The sequence below is a fragment of the Capsicum annuum genome, chromosome 11 (assembly GCF_002878395.1).
Source record: "Capsicum annuum cultivar UCD-10X-F1 chromosome 11, UCD10Xv1.1, whole genome shotgun sequence".
Lineage (NCBI taxonomy): Eukaryota > Viridiplantae > Streptophyta > Magnoliopsida > Solanales > Solanaceae > Capsicum > Capsicum annuum.
In genome coordinates this window covers 71,098,230-71,125,778 of record NC_061121.1, presented here as the reverse complement: position 1 = coordinate 71,125,778, position 27,549 = coordinate 71,098,230, and the positions used below count along the sequence as shown (strand labels likewise).

Genomic DNA, 27,549 nt, shown 5'->3' with positions numbered 1-27,549 from the left:
TCATTTGCCGGACTTGAATCAAAACTCAAAATCATAAATTATCGGACCTGAACTGGAACTAGCATCAATTCCAAAGTACCAATCTAGCATAAGTATCATGTATCCACCCTCTTTAAACTCCTAAATATATAGTTTAAAGGGTTATAACAAGCCTATAAAGTCTACAAGAAGCTAATGATAGTCCTAGCCGAAGGTGGGCTGGAGGGGCCTACCTCTAATTCTCGAAATTCATTCTAAGGAAAATTCTACCCCGGACTAGGCTAAGGAATCTAATTTTACTACTAGATATTAAATAAGTCTCATTTTGTCCTAATATAGAAAATCTACCTAAGGCATGAGTATACTAAGTCAATTATGCCTAATTTACGATTTCTTAGTAGGCTAAAAATCCAAATTAAACTAATTATGCCTTCAAGACCGAATTTCCAACCCATATATAGAACATTATCAAAAATATATTAAAAATTAGCCCAATCTATGAGAAAGATAATCCTAGCTACCTAGACGCCAAAGAAAGCTCGCTGAAATCCGCTAAACCATCTATTTTTCTTTCTTAGAAGCTTCTGCACGATATCACGCTATCAAAATAATAATCTACTAATCATTACTAGAACAATGGTACCCATATTGAATTTTTACGCTTCAGGTCCAAAATCACCTTAAAAAATTCCATATGGGTCTACTTGTGAAATCATACCTTCAAAACCGTCAATGCATTCCTCTATGCTCAAGGAAGATTTATCCTCAATAATGGGTAAATTTCGAGCTCAAATGGTGCTAAAATCAACCTACTAATCTAGGGATTTTGGAAATTTAGAGAGAATTTAACCCTGAATTTAGTGGAAACTTACCAAGAATTCGAGAAAAAATGAGAAATCTAAGCTCACAAACACCCTAAAATCACATATTAATGTTTCTCCCAAGTTTCCACACTCTCTTGGCCTTTCACTCTTGAGACTTGTAAGAAATATGGGAGAAAATTAGGCTAATTGGGTATTAATGGCCCCCAGGTGCCGCTTAAGCAGACATGGACAGCTAAAGCAGATTGTACCGCTTAAGCGGTACCCGCTGCCTGCACCCCCTTAGCTTAAGTAGATCATTTTTTGCTTTAGCGACCTTCGGTTAAATGGAAAGGGCTTGATTAAGCGTGCCTTATTTGGTCAAGCATGGTCGCTTAAGTGACCGGCTACCCACTTGAGCGGCCTACGCTTAAGCAACCCAAGTGGCGCTTAAGCATATGCACCAGTAGAGTGGTGCACCAGCTGGGACTTGGAAAATTCCAAGTCTCCACTGACCCCTCGAGATTAATCTGGAATCTCATAAATGTAAACAAACTATGATACTCTATCAAATTTGAAGTTTTGGACTCAATGGCACAGTCCAGATTTCCATTCGATGTTGTTTTGAAAAAAAGCGAGTCCCACACACAAGTGCTATTTTTATCAATTTTTGGCCAATATCACAAATTGAGTCCACAAACCTTGGGACCCAAACCAATGATTACCCTAGCCTAAAATCGATGTTCCAAAGCAATTAGAACTGTCAAAATGGACATATGAGGTCGTTTGACTAAAGTTTTTGCTCAGTGGCCAATTCTTACTAGTGAAGACTTCAAAATAGGAGATTATCTCTAAAAACCAAACGAATTGCCCGGTGTCCGAATTGTCAGCTCCAAAAAGTTATAAATAACTTGGGCCATCTATAGAAAAGCTTTAAATGTAAAAAAAAATGGAAATACAAAAAATGACCAGAAAGGTAATTACAATATCCACTACTAAAAGAACTTTTGTCTGCAAAAGTAAAGGATTAGGATGTACCTAAAGCCTCGTACAGGTAAGGATACTGGGCCCACATCTCACTCTTGGTCTCCCAGGTAGCCTCCACTACTAGGTGGTGTCTCCACTGACCTTAACTAATGGAATCTCTCTAGAGCACAACCGAGTGGCTTCCGTAGTTAATATGAACTCAAGCTTCTTCACAAAGTTCAATCACTCATCCAACTAAATTGAGTCCCATCGAAGCACATAATTCTCATCGGGAATGCACTATCACAACATAAAAACATAGAAACTGGATGAACAACAGCAAAATCTAAGGGTAAGGCTAACTTATATACCACTTCTCTAACTGTGAGAAGGATCTCAAAAGGTAAAATATATATGGGGCTAAGCTTTTCCATCTTCCCAAATCTCATCACACCCTTCATGGGTGATACACGAAGGAATACCTATTCACCAACTCCAAATCTTAAGGAATAAAGTCTACGGTCTGCATAAGTCTTCTACCTACTCTGAGATACCTTCAACCTATCATGAATCACCCTGACTCTATCCAATGACTCCCAAAGAAAGTACCATGGGGTCTAATCTCGGAGGTCTCAAACTATCCAATCGAAGAACGATATGTCCACCATGTAAAGCCTCTAATGGTGTCATCTAAATACTCAAATAGTAGCTATCATTATATGCAAACTCTGCTAATGCTAAATTTTTCTCCCACTTACCTCCAAAATCCATAACACGGGCTTGGAGCATATCCTTAAGAATCTGAATAGTCTACTCTGACTGCCCATTGGTCTGGGGTTGGAAGGTTGTGCTAAGATTTATTTGAGTACCCAACTCCTTTTAAAAAGCATGCCAAAAGCTAGAAGTAATACTGAACCGAATCTGATATGACGGATATAGGCACACCATTCGAATAAAATATTGCATGAATATAGATACGGGCTAACCTCTCGGTGCTAAAGGACATCTGAATAGGAATAAAGTATGCCGACTTGGTCAACCAATCTACAATAACCCAAATACCATCAAAATCATGGAAAGTTTGAGGTGGACCACTAACAAAGTCCATGGTGATCTGCTCCCACTTCAACTCAAGAATAAGCAACATTTGATTCTAGCCACCAAGTCTCTAATGCTTGTCCTTAATATTCTAACAACATAGGCAATGAGCTACAAAGTCTGCCACATCTCTCTTCATGCCACTCCAGCAATAGTGTTACCTAAAATCTTTATACATCTTAGTTGTACCAGGGTGAATACAGTATCTATAGATATAATCCTCACGTAATATTGACTAAATCAAGTCTCCAACCCTCAAAACACAAAGGTGGCGATCATATCTTAGAACACCCTCTGAATTTATGGTATCCCTCTTGGACACACCACTCAACACCTAGTCAATGATGACATAAAGTCTCACATCCTCGAACTGGAGACTTCAAATCTACTCAAATAAAGTACACCTTGCCTCAGTACTAACAAGAACCTCCTGGGGACAAAGATATCAAGTCACACCATCAAGTTGGCTAAGGACTGAATGCTCCACACCAACGGACTCTGAGAAACTGAGATACAATACAAGCTACTCATACTTACTGCCTTTTGGCTCAAGGCATCCCCTACCAGGTTCGCTTTGCCTAGATGATATAGAATAGATTTGTCATAATCCTTAAGCAACTTCATCCATCTATGCTTCTTAGAATTAAGCTCTCTTTGAGTCATAAGGTGTTGAAGACTATGATGATCCGTATAGATCTCACAATGCATACCATTAAGATAATGCCTCTAAATCTAAAGTGTGAAAACTATCGCCGCCAACTCCAAATCATTAATGGGAAGTTGAGCTCGTGAACCTTTATCTGCCTCAACACATAAGTAATAACTTGACCTTGTTGCATCAACACAAAACCTAAACCAACACTGAAAGCATCACAGTGAATCCCTTAAGAGACAATATAGCAGCTAAAGTGACAAATCCCTTGAGCTTTTAAAATCTCAACTCACACTCCTCGAACCACTAGAAAGAAACCTCTATCTGAGTCAATCTGGTCATTGGCGCTGTAACAGTAGCAAAAGCCTCAATGAATCACCTATAGTAACCAACCAAGCCAATGAAACTATGAACCTCAGGCGGATATTTAGGCCTGACCCAATCACGAATAGCCTCAATCTTTGTTGGGTCCACCATAATTCCATCTTAGAAACCACATGTCCTAGGAAAGTCACTGAATCAAGCCAGAACTAATACTTAGATAAGTTGGCAGAAAGTCTATGATCTCTCAAAGTCTGGATCACAATCCTCAAATGTTGCATATGCTTCTCTCTACTCCTCGAATACATAAGGATGCCATCGATGGACACAATCAACTAGGAATCCAAAAAAGGCCTGAACACATAATTCATCAAATCCATGAACATTGTTGGGGCATTGGTCAACCCAAAAGATGTCACTTGGAACTCATAATGGCCATAATGAGTCCTAAAGGCTATCTTTGGGATTTCCTCAGCCCAAATCCTCAACTGATGGTAACTGTACCTCAAGTAAATCTTAGAGAACACTGCCACTCCCTAAAGCTAGTCAAATAGATCATCAATGCAAAGCATAAGATACCTATCCTTCACTGTTACCTTATTAAGTTACATGTAGTCAATACATATATACAAGGAACCATCCTTCTTCTTCATGAACAAAATAGGAGCACCCAAGGCAACATACTCAATCTAATGAAATCCTTATCTAGAAGATACCAAAGCTGAGAATTTAGCTAGGAGACATACAATAAAGTGCCATAAAAATAGGTCGGGTGCCAAGCTCAAGATCACTAATAAACTCAATATCACGCTCAATAGGAAGACCAGGTACTCGTTAGAGAAAACAATAGGAAACTCACGGACTATAGAAAAAGAGTTAATTGAGGGACTCTCCACACTAACATCACAAATATAAGTGAGACAAGACTTACAACCCCTAAAAATAAGTCTCCTAGCCTGAAAATAAGAAATAATCCCAACGGACCCATGGCTAATAGATCTCTGCCACACAACTGGGGTTGCTAGGCATGGCTAAGGTAACAGTTTTGTCAAAATAATTCAAGACCACATAATAGGGGATAACCAATCCATGCCCAGAATCACATCAAAATTCACCATATCTAAGTATCAAACTCTCGATCAGTCACAACACAGGATCTATAAACCTAATCAACTATTAAAGAATCACCCAGAAGAGTAGATACACATAATGGCACAGATTAAGAATCCCAAGATAACTCTAATAATAGGGCATAGTAAGCAGACACATAAGAATAAATGGATCTCAGATCAAATAAATTAAAAGTCAGTTGGTGGCATACTAAAATCATGTATATAATAATAGTATCTGGAGACTCTGTCTTACGTATAGCAAGTATATCATACAACTGACCACGCTCGCCACCTGGCTGGGCTCTTGACCGATCTCTTATCCTACCTCTCTAAGGACCTCCATGTGTACCCTAGGGACTACCCCAACGATCATGCATACCACCTCTAGTTGGGGTCAGTACTGCCCCAATTTGCTGAACACTATAAGTTGCTGGAATAACTGCCCCATAATACGCCCCAAGTGTTGTACTAAAACCAAAAGATCCGGCTGATTCGAAATAACCACCACGGCTAGAATATCTCAAGGATAAACCCCTCAGAGGCTAACCATAAATCTGGCTAGGATGATTAGTATAACCAGACTGGCCTCCATCGACAATCTTAAGTACAACATAAATTGGCCTAGTAGATTGACCCTGATACTGATAAGGCTGATGTAGAGGGTACCTACCCTGGGAACCACTTTCTCTAAACCGTGACCCAGTACGGCTTCTACTAAAACTATCCTAATATAATGGCCTCTTATCGCTATCGCTGCCCCTTTGGTCCTCATAATACATCTCTTCCATAACCTGTGTATATCAAAAACCTCAACAAAAGATATACATGTAGCAACAAAACTTTGTGTATCCATATGAAAAGGAATTCTTAATCCTTGAACAAAACATTGAATCCTCTCATACTCAATTGATAAAATAGAGTTAGCATGCCGATCCAACTCATGAAATCAAGCCTCATACTCCATAATAGTCATTGACCACTACTCCAACCTCGAGAGTTGATCTCAGAGATGATTCTTAATACTGAGAGGCATATACTCCTCCAAATAAAACTTAAAGAACTAAATTCATATCAATGAGGTAGATCCAGTAGGCCTGGAATAAAGATGACATCTCCATCAATGTCGAGTTGACAAATCCAACTAAAAAATAGTGTAATCCATACCACGAGTCTCAACTAGGCCCAAATTATGGAGATTATCCTCACAAGCAACTAAGAACTCATAAGCATCCTTGTCTAGTGCACAAAATACCTAGGTGGAGTCAATCGCAAAAATTTACCCAACAATTTTTACTTCTCAATAGACATAGCAGGCTGGGCAACCTATCGACTGAGCAACTACGCACACATAAGGAACCTCAACTCTGAGAGCCACAACTGCAGGTTGCAACCCTGCCTCAGTACCACTCTGATCCATAAATTAAGCACATCAAATGGTGCACCACCAACTTATCCCAAGAGCTAAACTAATGCATCTTTGAGCAGTGAAGAAGAAATAAACCCTAGTAGATCCTGGACTGATCCTTGGACTACCATTAGCTGGGGTGGTGGAATCTCAGAGTCCTCATCTCGTGTAGTAGTAGCACGCATCCTAGCCATCTGCAAAAGAGTGAACTAACAAAATCTTTAAAAACCAACTCAGACACTTAGCATAATATGATTGAAAAAAGTAAATATCTTCTAAGAATGTCCTGTAGCCTCCTGAAGATAAGAAATGGACGTAATTATTTCGATCTGTGGGATTTTACTAGACACTTGCTCTTATACCAACAATATTAATGAACCTATCACTCAAAGACTAATTTATCACAACCTAATTTATGAGTCATGATGGTACCTATTTTTTCCACCAGTAGGTAAGCCAAATCAAAGCCTAGATCTAGAAACATTAGGCTAATCTGGTGAAAAATGGCATAAATGCCAAAAATTTGCAAATAAAAGACTTACAACCACAAATCATGAAATAATAATGACGAAAGATAAATAAGATAGTAATATCATCCCACAACCTAATAGTGTCGGTACAAGAGCCACTAATAAGAAAATATGAGTACTATAATAGTCAAATATACATTAGTCTCGAAACGAAAAGACTAAGGAAAAGTAGAAGAAGAGAAAATGTCAACTCTGGCTCAAGAGCTCACCCTATCTTCAAACTCTAGTCAACATAATCACAGCATCAACAGCGGCAACTAGTACTTGGATCTGCACTAACAAGGTATAGAAGTTTAGTTTGAGTATCAAAGCCATGAGTACTCAGAAGGCTGTATCGATCAACTGAGCTAAATCATAAAATAAATATAATAAGAATGGTAGATAAATAAGCTAAAACGAGGTAAAAGAGAAAACCTAGAATAATGCTCCAAATACTGTAAATGAATAAATAAATTAAAATAATAACGCAAAAGAACACATAACTATCACTACAAAATTGGACCCCCATAAGCCACTAAATACGAAAAAGTAAATAACCCAACATAGGACCCTATAAGCCTAAAAAGTAGAATCAAAGAGGAGAAATAACTGGAATTATACTAATTACCCGTGTCTCAAAGCCATAACCACAAACCAATTTCATGAAAATCACAAATTACCTCTCAATGCCGAACTTGAATCGAAACTTATGTAATCAACTGTCAGACTTGAACCAAAACTCATATAATCAACTGTTGGACTTGAATTGGAACTCATATAATCAATTGTCGGGCGTGAACTAGAACTCATATTAATTATTTTCCTAACTTAAATTGAAACTCAAAATCATAAATTGCCGGTCTTGAACCGAAGCAAGCATCAATTCCCAAGTACCAATCTATTATAAGTATGTATACAGCCTCTTCAAGATCTTAAATATACATCTAAAGGGGTATAAACATGCATATAAAGTCTACTATGAGCTAATGATAGTCTTGACCTAACGGGGGTCGGATGGACCTACTTTTAATTCCCCTGATCCATTATAAGGAAAATTCAACTCCGAACTAGGCTAACGTATCTAATTTTACTACGAGATATTAAATAGGCCACATTTAGTCCTAAGATAGCAATTCTACATAAAGCATGAGTAACTAAGTCAATTATGCCTAATTTATGGTTCTTTTATAGGCTAAATAATTCAAATTATACTAATTATGACTTCAAGGCCTAATTCTCAACCCATATGTAGCACATTATCATAAATATACTACAAATTAGCACAATCTATGAGAAATGTAAACCTAGCCTACCTAGATGCCGAAGAAAGCTCGGTGAAATCTACTATGAAAATGATAATTTACACATCCATATGGGAATAACGGTGCCAATATTGAATCTTTATACTTCGAGTCCAAAATCACATAAAATATCTCATATGGGCCCGCTTATGGAATCGCACCTTCAAAATTGTCAAACACGTCCTTCTATTCTCAAGGAACATTTACAAGAATGGTAAATTCTGAGCTCAACTAGTGCTAAAATCAACCTACAAATAATCTAGGGATTTTGGAAAATTATAGAGAATCTAACCATGAATTTAATTGAAACTTACCAAGAATTCAGTGAAGAACGAGAAATCCAAGCTCACAAACACCCAAAAATCACCTATTAATGTTTCTCCCAAGTTTCCACACTCCCTAGAATTTTCACTCTTAAGACTTGTGAGAAAAATGGGACAAAATCGGGCTAATTGGGGCATTTAGTGGACCCTTGGTGCCGCTTAAGCAGACACTAGACAGCTTAAGTGGTCACCGCTTAAACTAACAAATAATTCTTAAGTAGTATCCGCTTCCTGCACCCCTTTCGCTTAAGCGGATCATTTGTGGCTTAAGAGGCCTTCACTTAAGCAGTAAGGGCTTTGCTTAAGCAGACCTCAGCTGGTCAAGCCTGGTCGTTTAACCGACCGACTGTATGCCTAAGTGGCCAAGTGAACCAAGTGGTGCCTAAGCAGATGTACCAGCTGGGGACAAAAAAATTCAAAGTCTTCATCGACCTCTCGGGATTCAACCAGAATGCCCTAAATGCAAACGAACTATGCTACTCTATCAAATTCGTTGCTTCAGACTCAATGGCATGGTCTAAAATTTCATTCAAGGTTGTTTCCACAAATAGAAGGTCTCACAACCAAGTGCCATTTTAATCACTTTCCAGCCAATAGCCCGAAATAAGTCTGAAAGCCTTGAGACCCAAATCAAAGGTTCCTCTAGCCTAAAATTGATATTCCAGAGCTGTTAGGACTGTCAAAATGGGCATGTGAGGTCGTTTGACTAAATTTTTTGCCTGATAGCCTATTTTTATGAGTGAAGACTTCAAAATAGGAAATCAACTCTAAAAATCAAATGAACTGCCTGATAACCGAACTATCAGCTCTAGCAAGTTATAAATGACTCAAGAAAGCTATAGGAAAGCTCTAAAAGGCAAAAATGAGCGGAAATACAAAAAATGAGCTGAAGGGTCATTACACCTAATCCCTATCCAGGATTTTCAATAATCATCATCATCAATCTACTTTGTCCAGTACCGGAGAGATACATATATAATAAATGCATGAACTCAAAACATGGTTAAATTATTGTGGTCAATAAATTCATTGTCAGGGATTAATTTCGAGACTAAATCAACATCTTAGAGCAGAAAGAGTTAGAATCTCTTTCGACCAAAGTAAATAGTAGTAGTAAAAAGAGTGAATAAATCACAGACTGAAATCTATCTGGTTCTAATTTCTAAAATATCATCTTTAGTTTTGTAAGCTCATAAATCAGTAAATAATGTGGTATGATCCCCTTTATTAAAGAACTCATTTTACAAGCGAAAAGTGGGAATTAATCCCTTGTTATAAAATAGTAGAGTAATCATGGTTTTGGTTAGAATCGACCACTAAATGAGAATGAATGCACATAATAGTATGCATTCCATCACCTATATCCAAAAAAATACAACAAAAAGCACCTAAACATCAATAGCTAGAACCACACCCTTTTATTAGGGTAGAATACACACCTGGAGTCCAATTGATATCGTAACCATGGATTAGGGCCCAACAATATATAACTAGTATAACAATAATACTATAATTCGGGAAATAAATCTTATACTAAAGGATACTTGGTATAAACTATGGTCGACATTCTTATAATCTAGGATGATAGGCTTCTATCTGTATAACACATATTTCATCTGAAAGGTCGGTTCACCCTTCTATCCCCAAACACCTAAATTAGACTAAGTCACGGTCTCCTACCCATAATTATATCCCATCATCCTTACCTAGCATATAATATGTATACCATACAGTATCTTATAAAAAAGAGTACACCAAAGCCTACCTCGATGCTGAACTGCAAGTCTTGAGTCACCCATAAATAGCTTGTCTTTGCTCCATGATCCCGAAATATCGCCACACTATCAAAATGGTAATCTACACATCATTAGGAGTAAAACAAAACCTATATTGCTATTTAAAAGATTGAGCTAAAATTTGGGTCAAGAAAGGGCTCACGAGGCTCTCAAACGGAATTCAAAATTGAATCCTCCACGAGATCCCTTAAAGTACAAGGAATGTGTGCTCAAAAGTTGATCACAAATGGTGCACAATTTGGGGCTCAAATTGCCCCTAAGTTCTAAGGATTTAAAGACCTAAATTCTAAGAACTTACAATAAAATGTGATGTAAATTAACGAAAAAAATAATGGAAAATGACCAAGGATTGTTAGGCTAATTTACCTTATCTTCAATGGATGATTCCTCACTATTTCCCTCTTTTTAAACTCTCAAGTAGTAGGAAATAGTGGAGAAAATGAATGGGAATTTAGGGTGAAGAAGGGGATTTAACAATCCCCAAGTGTAGCTAAAGCGACCCAATATCTCTTAAGCAGTCAAATAATCGCTTCAGCGATCCACCATAAATATTCAGCCTTCGCTTAAGCAATAGAGTACTGCTTAAGAGACAAGGACATCACTTAAGCGAATGTACAGGGTCCAAGGAAGATCTCCAAAGCAACCCCCTGGTCGCTAAGTGGCCAGTGCTTAAGAGACCAAAGGTCCGCTTAAGCAGTTGCACCAGATGGTGTCATGCACCAAATTTTGCTCTGTCTAAATTGACTCCGACCAGGTGCTCGGGATTCTTTCAAAACCCCGTACGTGCAAATGAACTAGGCTACCTTAACAAATTCTTTATTTCAGACTCAATGGAATGATCAAAACTTTCATCCGACATCATTTTGACTAAATGTGGAGCCCACGCCCATAGTTTTATTTTTATACAATCCAACGAATAGCCCAAAACGAGTCTGGAAGCTCTGGGACCTAAGTCATAGGTCCCCCTAGCCTAAAATCAATGTTTCGGGGTTGATAAAGTTGTCAAAATTTTCATCCGAGGTCATCTACTAGGAGTTTGTATCCGAGATCAATTCCTTAACAGCAAAATCTCTAAAGCTGAGAAATGGGCCTAAAACCCACAAACTATTCTATAATCAAACCAAAAGTTCCAATAAGTCACAGATGAATTATATCCACCATAGAAAGGCTCGTAACATTGTAAATACTTGTACATTCATAAAATGACCTAAAAGGTCATTAAATCCTTAGTTTCTTGTTACTTGTTCACTGCTTTAGAATGGTCAATTAACACTTTCAAAAACACCATTCAACACATAGTGTCTTTATTGGTAATTAAAAGACATAGTAAGTTCATTAAGATCCATGGTTATCAGACTTAACTTCTTCATCCATAAAGCTCCTAAAACCAGGTCATATCTCACAAGAAGAAAGATAATTAAGTCAAAATTATGGAAAGTATCTTGTTTTAACCAATTGAAAGATCTGATTATCAAAGTAGTGCCTTCTGTTGGTGCATTTTATTTTTAAAATAAATTAAAGTTCATGACATTAGTAAACATAAAGTGGAGAAAGTGGTGTCGTTATTCTTGTAACTCACCACATTATCTTTTTGAGTTAGTGGGTACAAATTATGAAAAAGATAACCATTAGTTCTTGTAACTCATATGGCCATTAGTTCTGTAACTCTTATGGCTATTACTTCTTGTAACTTATATGACAATTAGTTGCATGTAACTCTTATAACATTTAACCTATAGATCATTCATGTACCACTTTACTACACCATATTTTTCCTATTCAATACAAGGATGAATACCTCACCTATAAATAGAGGTGGTCTTGCATGTTATTGTATGTATAAGGAAATATGATAAGTGTTAAAGAGATTATAGTTTGTAGTAGTGAAAAAGAGAGTTGAGACAAAGAAAATGTTCTAAGTCTACAACTATATTCACTATACAAAAGAGAGTAATTATATTAGTGAAACAAAGGGTTGAGACGAAGAAAATATTCTAAAGCATTAACAATATTCACTATACAAAGAGAGTAAATATATGTTGAAAGAAGGTGTTCTTATGGTGGAGCTTTGGACTCTTCAACTAATTCAAAGTTGTTTGAATTGTACATCGTTGATGGGCTATTGTATCCTGAAGGGGATAAGTCACGAGATATACTGCTGGATCGGTGTAGATTATGTCACAGTGAGCTTGAATCTCTTTAAAAAAAGCAAGATATCCGCGCCTCAGCCAAGAAGAAGATTATATAACTTTTTTTCATTTTGCTTATTTTATTTCAACTATAACAATTGTTGTAATTTGTGGTTATTACACTAACAATTTTAAGGAGATTCATGTTTTGTTACAGTTTGAAAAATTATGGATATCAAAATGAGAGATCTCAACATCACGTCTCTTCAAGAGATGGAAGAGACGAGATACAAGTAAAGTATTTTTCTACTTGCTCATCAACTCAAGGGGGTGAAAGGTAAGAAACTTTTTATGCTTGTTGCAGAGAAAAGGTAAAAAAGTTACCTAACCTTTTATTTTGAATAAAATGATACTACTCTTCATAAACATAAGTGGCATTTCAAATGCTCAAAATAGTTGGGGCTAATGAAATGAGAAAAAATCACCACAAAATTGTGACATTTGCACTTTTGAGAATGAGTTAAAAAAGGGTTATAAGTGCATAATTATTGTTAGAGTAAATCACATGTCATTATTAATTTGTGTATAACTTGATGTCTTTATATTTGGCTCTAGCATGTTATCAAAGAAAGAATAAAAAATGTCGAGTAGCCATTTGACATTAAATATTTGAGTGAGATAAATTTCATTCTTCGAATGAAAAATATCTAAATTATATGATGAACTTTTCCTTTACATGTCACATTATAGTGAAAAAGAAAAATTGTGAAATACATTTTGTTGATTATATAAGTCATGCAACTTCTTTTGATAAAAATATGTGAAAGTGAAGTGAAAAAAAAAAGTTTACTAGCCTAATAAAATATGAGACATGTAGCTAGTTGCAGTTGGCTAAAATTGTGTAAAAGTACTTAAACAGGTTATTACAAGATAATTGGGTATATTTACTTGAAAAAATTGTGGCTTGATTTATTAAAATAAATCCTATTGTACTTAAAAGTGTTTTTGATGCAAAATGCGTAAAAAAATAACTTGGTGCTATTTACTGAAATAAAGAAATAAATTATGATTCGCTAACTCATTATGGAGGTTGAACTAACTATGTTAGCATCAACTAGTGAAAAGGTGAATTGATCAATAACTTTATGTTGAAAAATTAATTTCTCTAATTTTGAGTTATTATGATAGCACCAAAATTTATTGATAGAGTATAAATTATTATTATAATGGTAAATTCAGACCATAAGGAGAAAAAAACAATACTGTGAGATCATATTGATTAATGATATACCAATATTAGTTGGGTTAACTTTGTGATAATATTGAAGATTCAAAAATAATATTGCAGATTCAAAACTAAGGCCTTAGCAGGAAAATAATCTGAATTACATCGAGGGGGAGGAAGGAAGCCTATAAAAAAATCATAAGTCATATATGAGAAAACCCAACTTGGGTACTAGAGATCCTATAACAAGGTTCAATGGGAAGAACGAATCATATAATGACTTGGTGTGGGAAGCACTACTATTTAATCCTTCCTATGATGTGAGTGCATTTTGTTCCTGTAATGATTTGTGAAGATTGAGTGTAATAACACTTAATAAAATTTTGTATCTCTTATGAGTGGGGTGTCGAAATGTAACGCCCCTAGGTTTTGAAACCCGACACCCCATCATGACTGTCATTCTTAAACCTTCGTACTGGTGTGCTAGCTGAAGATGGAACTGGGGCTGAAAACTTCTGACTAAATCAAGATCGGTTACCACCCTCTGACCTTGGCTGGGCAAAACTAAAGCTACCCATTCTGGCTCTCTTATTTTCTCTCTCCTTCTTCTTAAGTTTCTGTTCCTCAATCTTTTAAGCATGGACCATAAGCCTAGATATGTACATCTCTCTAATCAACATCGCAGTCCTACACTCCTTAACCACTCTACCCAATACCCCAGACACAAACTTGCTCATTCTAGATCTATTGTCTGCTACTACATGGGGAGCATACCTGGCTAACTGAGTAAACTTGAGGGAATACTCTTTCACACTCATACTGCCTTGCCTGAGATTGATGAACTCTAACACCTTGCCTGAGATTGATGAACTCTAACACCTTGGCTTCTTTCGGCTCTAAGGGGAAGAACCTATCTTAGAAGGTCGTAGTAAACTCTTCCCATTCTATGGGCTCTGCATCTGTACCCTTGTCTACCTTCCACTGTTTAAACCATGGATTGTTTCATTATAGATACGGCGCCTTGCATTTCAGCTAATTTATGAGCTCTGGCATTGGCAAGTAAAGTAGCTTCTACAAACCTAACCAACCTATAATTTCTAGATATCGTCTAATATTTATGGACCATAACAATACTTATTAAATCATCTCAACATAATAATGCTCACGAACTCATCCTTTAAACCTCCCAAATCACAAGTGTTAGTTGGTTACAGTGAGACTACATTGAGCAAACAACTTAAAGAAAAACTGAACTCTCTCATTTTGTCTGTTTGTCTAAGTTGTTTTGCAACTTCTTTGAATTATTTCTCAGGATTGAACGTTGGAACTTTAACGAATATTTCAGTTATTTTTTATGGTGGCATTATGATTGGATTCACCAATCTCTGATTCCAAAATGAAGGTATAAAGGACAGAACTTGAGGAAGAAGAAAAAAAAAAAAATGAAGAAAACAGAGAAATGTGGATATAATTCAGAGAAGAAAATCAAAAATTGGGTTCAATATCATGTAAAAAATGTAGTATCACCTACAAAGTGATATGGATACTAAGCTAAGTAAAATGAAAATGAATTATAAAAATTAGAATATACAATTGCAAAATTTCAAATGGTAACTGACTTAACTAACTTTTTTCCCATAGCTAAAAAGGGCTAAATTGTGTGGTCCCTCATGTATACTGCGGGTGTTTTCTCTCTAGACGTGAGAGTCCTTTTCCTCTTTTAGTGGGGGAATACATGAATAAAACTACCAATTATGAAGGAAATTGACCATGATTTATCCACTAAAACACACGTTCTCCTCACCTGTTCTTCCATAAACTAGTTAAAACACCCTTTTAATCTTATGTTACAGCTCTTTGTGTTGTTTTCTCTGTTTTCTTCTACTTTCTCAAACAAAATCCACCTATACTTTCTCGAACAAAATCCAGCCTATAGCAACTAATAGGATAAAATTCAACGTAGATAGTCAAGTCTAATAGCCGACGTATTGCAGATAGACTTCGACAGTTTATCCTAACGGTGGAGGAAAAAGACTATTAAAATCAAAGTTCAAGATACTATGACTAGCATGGAACATTGTGAAGTTAGTCGGGAAGGTGATTGCGGACAAACAAGTTAGTGTGGCTGGGGTGAGGAACACAATGAATCAGGTTTGGGTGGCCCGATTGGATTGGAAGTCTTAATGGTGGGCAAAATCTTGTTTCAATTTGTGTTTCGACACAAAGAAGACATGAAGAAGACATGAAAAAGGTGCTATACAGGATGCCATGGCTTTACAATAAGTATCTGCTCAAAATTCAACAATGGAAACCAGAACTGAATGCTAATTCCCATGTCTTTAACATATGTGAATTATGAATTCACGTTTGGAACATGCCACTACATTGGATATCCTATAAAATAGGTAGTAAAATTGGACATACTTTGGGAGGGACACTGATGTTGCTATTCCAGAATTTGGAAGCCGGGATGGGCGATACATACGTCTGAAGGTTCTAATGAGTATCAACAAACCTTGACCTTATTGAAAATTGATTAAAATGAGATTGAAGGAAAAATGGGTCGAAATTCGATATGAAAATACGCCATATGTCTGTTATATTGTGGGATACTAGGACATACAGAAAGATCCTGCATTCTTCGCGAGGAAGATGTGCGCACAGGTAATATTAAGAAAAAGCAGTTTGGTGCTTGGATGAGGGCAAAAAATCATGGTTGGAATGGCGAAATTTCAAGGCGTTAAGGTAATACAAACATACGACTTCTTGTAGCCGCAAATTGTAAAGGGAAAAAAGTGATGGATCGTGTTGAAGGTACTGGCTCAAATGAATTAACGCATTATGGAGATCGACTGGAAATACAATATTATATTGGGAGTTACAAAAAACCTCCATCTTTTGCACCACATGATTTCTTTAAGAATCAGAAGAATGGGAGCCCTATTGAGGAAGACCATTTCGTTGAGCAGGAGGTAAATAACGCTGGGAAAATATTGCCTTGAAAATATGGTAATGATAAGAAAATTAAGGAGGGAAATACAGAGGCTATGTATCAATGAATATGCAGATGGATGCCTTGGTGTCGGGAAACTCACTGAAGACGACTGTATCAAATAGATCCGACTTTGCAGATAATACAAGAGACAGGGAAGTAAGATAACACTATATTCTATCAAAAATGGGGTTAGGCGATACCTTTGATCAAGATGATATCGATAGATACTACAACATGATGGCGACAAATCTAAAACAAGCAAAAAAATTACAGTCGACCAATGAGAACATTACGGAGTGGAAAACCGTCCAATAAACATTGATATTCCTACACAAATAGGCAGGATCAAGATGTTTATCCAATGAAATCAAAGAACGCAACTGTACAAGGACAGAACTAAAAGCTATCTGAGGTGGAAATTGCGACCAAACAGGTATCTTCTATCCCCAAGAATAGCAGTACAGCAAAATATGATGTAAAAATAGCTAAAGAAATAAGGATTTCCGAAGGTGCTGGACCAGATTTTTCTAAGCAAAATAAATCATATGAAAAGGAAGCAAAGAGTAGGAAAAGCTGGAAAAAGTTAGCTAGACCTAATATGTTAAAAGAAGGTTAAAAAAACATGGCTTTGAATATGTTAGACGATAATTTAGTGGATGTTATAGTTATCGAGTTGTGCATACAAAACCTGGGAGAGATACACAAAGGAGGGAGTAGTCAGATTAATTATAGCGAAGGTAAAAAATAGAAAATCGAGGCAGATCGAGAAGCCAGCCCTAAATGGCTTCCCTCACCTAAATGAAGACATCGGTGTAGAATTGTTGAGGAGTGGGGCGCCTTAACAATTCCCTTTTTGAAGGAAACACCACATTTCCATTCCCCAAGCATAATATCTTAAATAAAACAAAGAATCAAGAAAAGGTGCTAGTACGAGTTCAAAAGCAGCTTACTATGACGAACATCATTACTGTGGATTCGATTGGACTATCTGGAGGTTTGTGCTTACTATGGAACGACGATATTCAGGTACGTCAGTCTCGCTCAACTTCTTTTTATATTGAAACATACATATGTGACTTGGTGGTAGCAAACTATCAATATTGGTATATTTTTGTTTACTTAAGTACTGATAAGATTCTTTATAGAAATCAATTACAAGAACTTGTTTGGAAATCGAGTAATTGGGGTACACGTTGGGTAATTAATGGCAGGAGATTTCAATGATATTATTGACCACTCCGAAATGGTAGAAGGCAGAACTAGAGATGATGCATCTTTTAGAGATTTTAAGAACTTTTTATGGGATATAGGAGCTATAGACTTAGGATTCAAAGGAAAACCTTGGACGTGATGGTGCTTTAGAGAAAATGATAGCGTTATTCGAGAGAGGCTAGACAGAGTTATTAGTTCCTCGGAATAGAGACTAGAATTCAACCTTGCTAATATCTATCACCTAGAAACAGAAGCCTCTGATCATAGTGTTTTACTTCTAAATACAAAGGCCGGGTTTAGGAAAAATAAGAGGTTTTATTTTGATAAACATTGAAGTGAAAAAAAAGAAGTGAAAACACTATTATGTAATCTTGGAATAAACAGGTGGGAAGTAAACAGTTAAAAGTTAGCTTCAAAATAAAAAACAATCGAAAGTCTTTAGTAGCTTGGCTTCAAGGAGGGAATGGAAATTCGAGGAAAAAAATTCAAGGCATTATGGATAGAATCAACGAGCTTAAGAGTAATCCTAGTAATTTTGATCTTAATAAGCTTAAGTTGCTCCGAAAAGAATTATGTCAGGAGTATAAGGATGAAGAAGCCTATTGAAAAAAAAAATCCAAAGCATTATAGTTACAAGAAGGGATTTAAAATACCTCATTCTTTCATATGAAAACTATCCAGAGGCGAAAGTGTAACAATATTAAGGGGCTTTAGTTAGAGAATGGTCATTGGGTTTCTGAGCAGAGTGATATAGTGGATGAAGTGGCTAGATATTATAGAAATTTATTCACTACGTCTACACCTACTAACTTGGATTTCATCCTGAATTTAATCCCTGTGTTATTAGACAATATCATTAATGACATGCTCATTAGAAAGGTCACATATGATGAAATAAAAATTGATATTTTTGATATGTATCCCTTAAAAGCTCCGGGAATAGATGGCATGACCCCTTTTTTGTTTCAAAAATATTGAAAAATTCTGTCTAATGATATATGTGAAGCTGTAACTAGTTTTTTTCGCTTAGGATACTACCTTCTTGGAACCAGACCCTTATAAAGTTGATTCCTAAGGGGAAAAAATCCTAGTAATATTAGCCAGTTCAAACCCATAAGTTTATGTTCTACAGTGTATAAAATTATTGCTAAAATCATAGTCACAAGGCTCAAAACTTATCTGCCCACTATTATATCTCCGAACCAGATAGTTAAAAGGTAGATAATTGACAATGTTGTGCTTGCGCATGAATTCATCCACCTTCTGAAAAATAAAAGATAAGGAAAACTAAAGTATATGGCTCTAAAACTAGACATGGCCAAAGCTTATGTAACGCCCCGAAATCTTATCCCGATACGTCACACGGTGCTTAAGGCTACAAGTAGCCCTAAGCTAACCCTTTGAGCCTGTTACTACTTCTAACACTTGCTTTAGGAAGCCAAACAATGATGCCTTACTGTGTCAACCATAATCCAAAATAACTGAAAATAATGTTTGGATAGCAAAAATACTGAGTCTAGAACACAACTTCAACTGACAATCTAGTCTAACAAAGCCTCTACTACTCAAACTGGAGAGTCATTGGGATAGACCCCCAACTGACTCGCAATGATCTGAAAGTAAAACTCAAAATACTATGAAAGTGGAAAAGCTGCAAATATACGTCCTCGAATCATGAGGACTCACTAAGGACAAGGATATAAATGAGATGCTCGGAGATCACTGTCACTGCTGGAACTGAGCACCTGTACCTACATTATGAGACAATAGCACACAGACTTATATGTGGATCAGCTTTTTGGGAATGTACTAAGTATATGGGGGTGTAGACATTTACAATAAACAATATCAATACTCTTTAATAAAATCATGCAAGCAAATAGAAATGACTCACATGGCTTGAATAAGTCTAAAATATAGAACTCATAAATCATGAATAGTGAAACATGTAACACAAATCTCATGAGTCATTATACTTAACTTTAAAATTATACTCTCCTCTTATTCTCAGTACTTGAAGGCTAAAGGAAGCTTTAAACAATACTTTCAAACTCGAGCTTTTATCTTGTGGAAAGTAAAACTTCTTTACAACTTAGAGCTTATAGAACTTTTAGGAACTTTTAACACTTGGGAACTCTGGAACTCTTTTAGACTTGGGAGTTTCTTCTAACCGACATAAACCATGTGAGCTACATGGAGTCCAACATCTCGCCCACGTTGGGGAGAGCTGTTCTATCCTTAGTGATCACTATCTCAGCCTTGGGCCCATAAATCTCGAACCTACGGTGGCACGTAGTTCTGGGGTATGAGACCTTGGAATCATACCCAACTCGGTGCTAAATACTACTCTCATACAAAGCTCAGAACTCTTTAGGAAATCCACCTCAAAATAACTCAAAGATCTATAATGAAGACCAAAACATATTTCTATTTGCTTTAAATCATACTCAATGTGAATTTCAACTCTATTATGACCAAAAGGCCAAATCTTTCTCAATAATCTCAAAGTACTCAATTTATCGGTGCTTATAGCATAAAAGTTCATAAAATTTCAAATATCAAGCAGGGCTTAAGGACCCATAATTCAATCACAAGTTATGACTCATCAAAATGCATACTAGGTGTCATAAAGATTCATAAATCATATAGAAATCTGAAATTTTCAACATTTTGCCTCAAAAATCTCAATATACTCATGTATTTCAATTTCTAGAACATTGGAACTATTAAAATCTCAAGGAATAACAACATAGGGTATAAACCCATACTTCAATTTCATAAGAAAACATAGAAAATCATATATTCTCGTAATTAGAACAACTTTTGGGCACAGGGACGAAAGAAGTGTCCTTGTTCAAACCCCACATACCTTAGATTATGACTTATAGGTGAACAACTTGCTTGAGACTCTTTTTGGAACTCTTGAGTGAGGGTTCTTGAAGCCTTTGACTTAGGCCTTGATTCTTAACTCAATTCGTTGAAACTATAGTTGAATCTTAAGGTTCTTGGAGAAAGATTTGGATTTGCTCTTAAGGGTTAATCTTGAGAGAAAACCCTAATTTTTGGATGCTATAGAAGAATATAATGTTTATGCCTTGAATCTGATATATTTAGATGTGGAAAGGGTAGAAAAAGATCGAAATGCCCTTTTAAAAATGTCTTAGAATTACTGAACAGGATCTACAACGGTGGGTGCGACAGTCCGTCGGCCCTCTCCGTCGCACCTAGGTGATTTTACTGCTTTCTGTAAAATGGCGATATCTTTCTCTTCCGATGTCGGATTTTGACGAAATGGGTATCGTTGAAAAGATAATTCAATTTTCCACATGATAGTCATTTTTAGGAAAATTTAACAAGGTTTAAGCACTTAATCACTTTGGAAGTCACTCCTTAATCTTTTAGGGCTGGAATTACACTTCACTTAATACGCTCTAAAAGCTCAGACTACAAGGAGACTACAAGGAAACTTTGAGGGGTGTTACAATATCTCCCCCTTGGAAACATTTTTCCTCAAATATCGCTAGTTAGGCTAAGAACACAAGAAAACTGAGTGCACATAGCTGAAGCAATTTGCTAAGCGTGTTCCATATCTTTCTGAACTCTTGAATGCTTCTGAAATTGCAAGAACTCATGTAAGAATAGATAGATAGCTAAACTTTAGATTAGAAGGGTTAATTAAGGAAGAATAATACCTTCGCCTTGATCTGAACTCGTGGAGAAGAGGTGTGGGTACTTGGCTCGCATGTTTGCTTCTGCCTCCCAAGTAGCGCCCTCAACTGACTAGTTCCGCAACAAAACTTTGACCAAGGGAACCTCTTTGTTCCTCAGTCTACGGATCTGGAAATCTAGGATCTCAACGGGAATCTCATCAAATGAAAGACTGTTCTGAATATCAGCACTCTCTGAAGGATCCACTACAACGGAGTCACCAATATGCTTCTTAAGCATGGAGACATGAAAAATAGGATGGATAGCTGACAATTCTGCGGGCAACTCAATCTCATAGGCTACTTTCCCAACACGACTCAAAAACTTTATAAGGGCCAACATAACGGGGACTAAGCTTTCCTTTTCTACTAAACCTCTTCACCCCTTTCATGGGTGAAATCTTCAAGTACACCAAGTCACCTACCTCAAACTCAAGATCCTTTCTCCTCACATTAACGTATGACTTTTGACGACTCTGAACTGTCTTCAACCTTTCTCTAATCAACTTCACCTTCTCCATAACCTTAAATACTGCATCAGGTCAATCAAAGCAGCTTCACCCACTTCAAACCAACCTATGGATGATCTACATCTCCTTCCATACAAAGCCTCAAATGGTGTCATCCTGATGCTAGCATGGTAACTATTGTTATAGGCAAACTCAATCAATGGTAAGTGCTAATCCCAACTACCTTTAAAGTCAAGAGCACATGCTCTCAACATATCCTCCAAAGTCTGGATGGTCCTCTCAGCTTGACCATCTATCTGCGGATGAAAAGCAGAACTCAGGTGAACTTGGGTACCAAGACCCTTCTGAAAAGCTCTCCAAAACTGCAAAGTGAACTAAGTACCCCTATCCGAAATGATAGACAAGTGAACTCCATGCAACCTAACTCCCGGATATACAATCTAGCATAATCCTAAACTGTATAAGATGCATACACTGGCAGAAAATGCGCGGACTTAGTCAACTTGTCTACAACAACCCAAATAGAATCATGACGACGATGCGAAAGAGGTAAACCAGTCACGAAATCCATATTTACCTCTTCCCACTTCCAAGTGGGTATACCAAACTCTTGCATCACACTACCAGGACTTTGGTGCTCTACCTTAACTTATTGGCACGTTGCACACTTCACTACAAACTCAGCTATATCCTTCTTCATACCACTCCACTAATAGAATCTCCCGCAAGTCGCGGTACATCTTGCTAGAACCGGGATGAATGGAACACCGCGCACCATGACCCTCAGCCATAATCCTCTACCTCAGATCATCAACACATGAAACACATAATCTACCCTGCAATCTCTACACGTCAGCTCCCCCTTGGGAGAAAACCTCTACCTTTTGGTCCTTAACTGACTCCTTCAGTCTGACCAAACTAGGATCCCTTGTCTTGCTTCAGTCACGAAATCCATACTTACCTCTTCCTACTTCCAAGTGGGTATACCAAACTCTTGCATCACACTATCAGGACTTTGGTGCTCTACCTTAACTTGTTGGCACGCTACACACTTCACTACAAACTCAGCTATATCCTTCTTCATACTTCACTAATAGATTTCCCGCAAGTCGCGGTACATCTTGGTAGCACCGGGATGAATGGAATACCGCGCACCATGCACCTCAGCCATAATCCTCTACCTCAGATCATCAACACATGGAACACAATCTACCCTGCAATCTCAACACGTCATCTCCCCCTTGGAAGAAAACCTCTACCTTTTGGTCCTTAACTGACTTCTTCAGTCTGACCAAACTAGGATCCCTGTCTTGCTTCTCCTTCAATTACGAAACTAAAGAGGATTCGAAACTACTTTTCACCAAGATACTCCCCTCAGCTGAATCAAGCAACCTAACAGCCAGTTTAGCCAAGCGATGCACATCACGAACTAACTCTTTCTTACCTTCCTCTACACGAGTGACACTACCCATAGACTACCTGCTAAGGGCATCTGCCATTACATTGGCCTTGCCAAGATGATATAGCACACTCATATCATAATCTTTTAGCAACTCTAACCAGCTCCTTTGTCTGAGATTTAACTCTCTCTAAGTAAACACATACTACAGGCTATTATGATCAGTAAACACATCAACATAAACACCATACAATAGTGTCTCCATATTTTCAAAGCAAAGACCACAGCAGTTAATTCAAGATCATGGGTTGGGTAATTCTTTTCATGTGGCTTCAACTGTCTAGAAGCATTGGCTATAAGCTTACCTCTCTGCATCAACACACAACCCAAACCAACTCTAGAGGCATCACAATACACCACAAAACCATCCGTACCACCAGGCAAAGCCAACACAGGGATGAGGTGAGTCGAGTCTTCAACTCCTGAAAACTCTTCTCACAAGAATCTGACCAAAGGAACTTAACTTTCTTTTGGGTCAACAAGGTCATGGGGGACGTAATAGAAGAAAAACCTTCAACAAAACAGCGGTAATAGCCAACTAGACCCAAGAAACTCAGAGATAGATCTAGGCCAATTTCTTACAGCTTTTGTAAGGTCTAGGCCAATTTCTTACAGAATCGTCCTGCAAACTCTTCTAATATGACCCAAAAAGGCTACTGACCTTAGCCAAAATTCACACTTGCTAAATTTGGCGAACAACTAATGATCTCTAAGAGTTTGCAGGATGATTCTAAGATGATCTGCATGGTCATTCTCAGTACAGGAGTACACAAGGATATCATCTATGAACACAATGACAACGGGTTCAGAAGACTGTCTTTGGGATATCACACTCCCTTACTTTAAGTTGATGATAGTTGGATCTAAGATCTATCTTGAAGAAATAACTTGCACCTGGCAACTGATCAAACAGGTCATCAATTCTCGGAAGAGGGTACTTATTCCTAACTGTGACTTTATTAAGCTGACGATAGTCAATGCACATACGCAAAGAACCATCTTTCTTTCGCACGAACAGGACGGGTGCGCCCCAAGGAGAGACACTAGGCCTTATGAAACCTTTATCTAAAAGATCTTTGAGTAGCTCTTTCAGCTCCTTAAGCTCTGCAGGTGCATACGATAAGGAGGAATAGAAATAGGCTGAGTGTCGGGAAGAAGAATCCCGAATTCTATCTCTCTTTCAGGAGGTACCCCTGGGAGATCTTCCGAAAAAACATCAGGAAACTCATTCACAATATTGACTGACTAAATACTTGGAGCCTCGGACTTAGTGTCTTTAACTCTTAACTAGGCGATAAATACAACCTATGGATATAAGCTTTTTGGCTTTGACATAGGAGATAAAATGACTCTTGGGAGATACTGTACTCCCGGACCACTCAAAAACTGGTTCATCAGGAAACTGAAACTTAACCACACGAGTATGACAGTCTATAGATGCATAACTAGAGTGAAGCCAATCCATACCCAAAATAAGGTCAAATCCACCATGTCCAACTCTATCAAATCAGCAAGCATGACTCTATGAAGAACAGTAACAGAACAATTTCTATATACTTGCTTAGCAACAACCGACTCCCCTACTGGAGTAGAAACTAGGAAAGGCTCAAGAATCTTTTCGAGACTTATTTCGAAATTCACAGCTACAAGTCGGGTTCACAGCTACAAGTGGGGTCACATAAGAGAAACTTGACCCAGGGTCCAACAACACATAAACATCAAAGTGGAATACGCAAAGCATACCAGTGACAACATCGAGAGAGTCCTCATGCTTCTGACGGGATGGTAGAGCATAGAATCTGTTTTGGCGCTGATCGCCAGCAGAGCTAGATGAAGCGCCCTGAGCAGGGACAGGACGGGCTACAGAAGCTAGTGCACTAGTAGTCTGTGTTTAAGGTCAAGCATCTCTGTTCCCTTGCATAGCATACGGACACCTCTAAGTCTGTGGCCCAGCTTACCACAACTAAAACAACCCCTCTGGTCTGCTAAGCACTCACCGGGATGGTCCTGACCACACTTGGGACCGGGACATAGAAGACCTGTTCCCTTGCTCTAGCCTGCCTCTAGGTGCGGGAGCACTAGCTGATGAAGGCGCTAGCATAGACAAACGGCTCTGGAACTGTGGGTGATTCCCTCCATGGAACCTAGCCTGACTATACTCATGTTGCTCGGATCTAGCCCTCTTATTACCCCTCACTCTATCTCTTTCCCTTATCTTGTCTGTCTCTATCTGTTGTGCATGTATCATCAATCTGGACAAATCTATATCCCTATTAAGCATAGCAGTCCTACACGTTTTCAGCACTAAACCATTCACACCTATCACGAACTTGGTCATACTAGTTCGGGTGTCAGCCATCAAATCAGGAGCATACTTGGCCAACAGTCATGGAACCTTGTCTCAAGTTCATAAACTCCTCAATCTTCACTTCCCTCATCTCAAGCGGGAAGAACTTGTCCAAAAAATCACCTTGAAACACCTGCCAAGTCATAGGGGCAGCATCCCCACCTCTACCCTTCCTCCACGCTATAACCCAGTCATAAGCAATGTCTTTCAACCTGTAAGATGCCAACTCAACACTTTCTTCCTCAGAAACATGCATCACCTATGTGATCCGCAAGGTATAACTGTGGGTCCTCACCTTCCTTAGACCCATAAAACTCTGGCGAATTCATCCGCATAAAATCACGAATCCTAGCAGCAGCTAAATTACCTCCCTGCTAATTCGAAACTACGGCCTGGTTATTGGCCTGAACATTCGTTGTTGTGCCTGCTTGGGCTAACGCCTGAAAGGCCGACCAAAACTCAGCATAAGACACAGTCTCATTCAAGGGATCAACAGGCGAAGGTTGCTCACTATTGTTTTTGCAGGCGTTCGCTTTTCAGGGAGGCATTTTCTGAAATAAGAGAGCATGGATTATAAGATGAGAGGGACAACTATAGGCACGATAGAAATACTTCTAATGTAAAGATAGATGAGATTATTAGGGAGTTAGGACAACTTCAAAAATGATTTAGGGATATATCTTGGGTTACCTGTAGTAGTTGGAAGATCGAAGAAAAAAATGTTAAGAGTTCATAAAAGATAGGGTGAAGGTGAAAGATAAAAAAGTGGAAAAATAATTTTTTAAGTCCCGCGGAAAAAGAAGTGATGCTTAAATCTACCTTATCTGCTATTCCTTTGTATGTGTTATCCTGTTTTCAATTCCCGGAGACTTTATGTAAGAAAATTATGACTATTTTCTCAAATTTTTGGTGGGGACATGATGATGAGAGGAGAAAATGCACTTTGAGAAATGGGAAAACCTTTGTTTAGCAAAATCCAAAAGGGGAATTGGATTTAGAGAGTTAATCTCTTTTAATCAAGCGTTGTTATCTAAATTAGCTTGAAGGATTTTGACACAAGAAGAGTCTCTTCTAGCTAGAATTCTTAAAAGTAAATATTTTCAACATACATATTTCCTCAAGGCCGCTTGCTCGTCCGCTAGTTCTTGGATATGGAAAAGTATTATATGGGGAAGAAACCTCCTACAAAAAGGGATTAAATAGAGAATACGTTCAGGGGAACATATTAACGTTTGGACGGACCCTTGGATACCAAACTTTAGTGGTTTTAAACCTAGCTTTTATTCAAGTCAGGTGAATATGAATCTGAAATGAAGGATCTTATAGACCAAAATACTCATACTTGGAAAATGCAAGAGCTCCAATTTTTGTTTTGCCCAGCTGATGTACAAGTTATAATCTCTATACCAATCTCTACTACTGGAATAACGGATAGGATCATGTGGTATCATACTAAATCGGATAAGTATTGAGGTAAAATTCGGTTATCATTTAAATCGAGATATGATTAAATGTCAACAAGCTAGTTTGGAAAGACCTCAATCTAGCTATCATTCCTTGATTTTCTATGGTCTAGGAATATTAAAAATAAATATAAACATTTTATTCGAAAATGCATTATAAATATACTTCTGTTAACCATATTGCTTCAAAAGGGTTAAAACATAATTGTGATATCTGTAAAGGATGTGGTTTGGAAAGTGAAACAATTGAGCATATGTTGTTTAGATGTCCTAAAACTCA

General features: G+C 37.6%; 1 long non-coding RNA gene across 13 annotated transcripts in view; it reads right to left on the bottom strand.

The window, feature by feature from the left end:
- LOC107855670 overlaps positions 1 to 27,549 on the bottom strand; it is a 44,578-nt gene that overhangs the window by 1,952 nt on the left and 15,077 nt on the right. For 2 of the 13 annotated variants that reach the window (XR_007046671.1, XR_007046669.1), the window contains exons 3-5: positions 10,232 to 10,307; positions 7,073 to 7,133; positions 6,462 to 6,527 (exon numbers count right to left, since the gene is read on the bottom strand). This is a non-coding gene — a long non-coding RNA (uncharacterized LOC107855670). Of the gene's footprint in view, positions 1 to 1,817; positions 6,528 to 6,751; positions 7,139 to 10,231; positions 10,324 to 19,301; positions 19,575 to 27,549 lie in introns of those variants that run through there. The other 11 variants (XR_007046679.1, XR_007046673.1, XR_007046675.1 and 8 more) reach the window with 11 other exon arrangements.